Source organism: Mandrillus leucophaeus, unplaced genomic scaffold (genome assembly GCF_000951045.1).
Source record: "Mandrillus leucophaeus isolate KB7577 unplaced genomic scaffold, Mleu.le_1.0 Scaffold300, whole genome shotgun sequence".
NCBI classification, from domain to species: Eukaryota; Metazoa; Chordata; class Mammalia; order Primates; family Cercopithecidae; genus Mandrillus; species Mandrillus leucophaeus.
The window spans coordinates 2,367,641-2,370,166 of NW_012103144.1; positions in this window are offsets into that span (position 1 = coordinate 2,367,641).

Consider the following 2,526-nt stretch of genomic DNA (forward strand, 5'->3'; position numbering starts at 1 on the left):
TGGCAAAACCCCGTCTCTACTAAAACTACAAAAATTAGCTAGGCATGGTTGCACGTGCCTGTAGTCCCAGCTACTCAGGAGGCTGAGGCAGGAGAATCGCTTGAACCTGGGAGGCAGATGTTGCAGTGAGCCAAGGTCATGCCACTGCACTCCCGCCTGGGTGACAGAGTGAGACTCCGTCTCAAAAAATAAACAAAAAAATAAATAAGTGTCCTGAATTTAGTAACTGTGCTATACTTATGTAAGAGAAGATCCTTGTTCTTAAGAAATACATACTGAAGTATTGAGGGATAAATGGACATAATATAGTCAACCTGCTCTCAGATGGTTCTGAAAAATAATAATATGTTACATATACATATGTGTGTGTATGAGAGAAAGGAAGAGAAATATGAGTGAGAAAATACATGTTGTGAAATGTTTATAAGGGCATATGGAAGATCTTTGTATTATTTTATCTGTGCGTTTGGAATTATTTCCAAATAAAAAGTTGAATTGTTTTGACATCAAAACACAACAAACTAAGAAATTCATCAAAATATGGAATGTGGCCAGGCACGGTGGCTCATGCCTATAATCCCAGCACTTTGGGAGGCCAAGGTGGGAGGATGGCTTGAGCCCAGGAGTTCAAAATGAGGAGGAACTCGCCGAGAGTGGTGGCTCACACCTGTAATCCTAGCACTTTGGGAGGCCAAGTCAGGTGGATCACAAGGTCAGAAGTTCAAGACCAGCCTAGCTAAGATGGTGAAACCCTGTATCGACTAAAAATACAAAAATTAGCAGGGCATGGTGGCAGGTGCCTGTAATCCCAGCTACTTGGCAGGCTGAGGCAGAGAAATCACTTGAACCCGGGAGGCAGAGGCTGCAGTGAGACGAGATCGTGCCACTGCACTCCAGCCTGGGCAACAGAGCGAGACTCTTCCATCTCAAAAAAAAAAATGAGGAGGAACTCAAGTGATTCTCCTAGCTCAGCCTCCCAAAATGCTGGGATTACAGGCATGAGCTGCCTCACCAGTCGCTTAGTCTTTCTTACAAACTTTTTTTAACCTTAAAGAAATAATACCGGCCGGGCGCGGTGGCTCAAGCCTGTAATCCCAGCACTTTGGGAGGCCAAGACGGGTGGATCACGAGGTCAGGAGTTCGAGACCATCCTGGCTAAGATGGTGAAACCCTGTCTCGACTAAAAATACAAAAATTAGCAGGGCATGGTGGCAGGTGCCTGTAATCCCAGCTACTTGGCAGGCTGAGGCAGAGAAATCACTTGAACCCGGGAGGCAGAGGTTGCAGTGAGACGAGATCGTGCCACTGCACTCCAGCCTGGGCGACGGAGCCAGACTCCATATCAAAAAAAAAAAAAAAAAAGAAATAATACCATTTATGATGAAAAATGCTTATTTAAATTTCAATATTTTCTTCAATTTCACCCCAGTTTGTCTTTCATCTATAAAATTCAAGTAAAGTTAATTTCAATAATGTTCACATGTTAGTGGTAACAATTTCTAGTAGTAATGGGATGGGTGCTGTTTCTACTTCCTTTTTTTTTTTTTTTTTTTGAGATGGAGTCTCGCTCAGTCGCCCAGGCTGGAATGCAGTGGCACCATCTCGGCTCACTGCAAGCTCCGCCTCCTGGGTTCACACCATTCTTCTGCCTCAGCTTCCAGAGTAGCTGGGACTACAGGCACCCACCACCATGCCCAGCTAATTTTTTGTATTTTTTTCTTTTAGTGGAGACGGAGTTTCACCATGTTATCCAGGATGGTCTCAATCTCCTGACCTCGTGATCCGCCTGCCTCTGCCTCCCAAAGTGCTGAGATTACAGGGGTGAGCCACCACGCCCGGCTATACTTTCATCTTCATACTTTTCTATTCTGCTTGAAATGTGCTATACTGCATTAACTCAACTTTACAAGAATAATTAAATGATCATCCCGTTAAACAGGAAAGCAAATATGTAAGTGCATCAGGTTTTTAAAGTTGTTGATTTCTGATGATGGGGATGATCTTCATAACTAGCGGTGTGTGAGTGCGTGTGTGTGTATGTGTGTTGTGTGTGTTTTATTTTCAAAAAAAGATAGGAAGGCATCAAAATGTATATGGTGCTTTGAACAAGAAACAAGTGTCATATATGGCTCTTTCCTCCCAGTCAATATCCCCTAGGCCAGGCCGGGCACAGTGGCTCACGCCTGTAATCCCAGCACTTTGGGAGGCTGAGGCAGGCGAATCATCCGAGGTAAGGAGTTCCAGACCACCCCGGCCAACATGGTGAAACCCCATCTCTACTAAAAATACAAACAAGTTAGATGGGTGTGGTGGTGGGCGCCTGTAATCCCAACTACTCAGGAAGGAGGCTGAGGCAGGAGAATCACTTGAACCCAGGAGGCGGATGTTGCAGTGAGCCAAGATTGTGCCATTGCGCTACAGCCTGGGCAAAAAGAACAAAAACTCCCTCTCAAAAAAAAAAAAAAAATCCCTAAACCAAAATGTGATTCTCCAGGTAGGTGGTGTCCTCGTCAATATGGTGGCAGG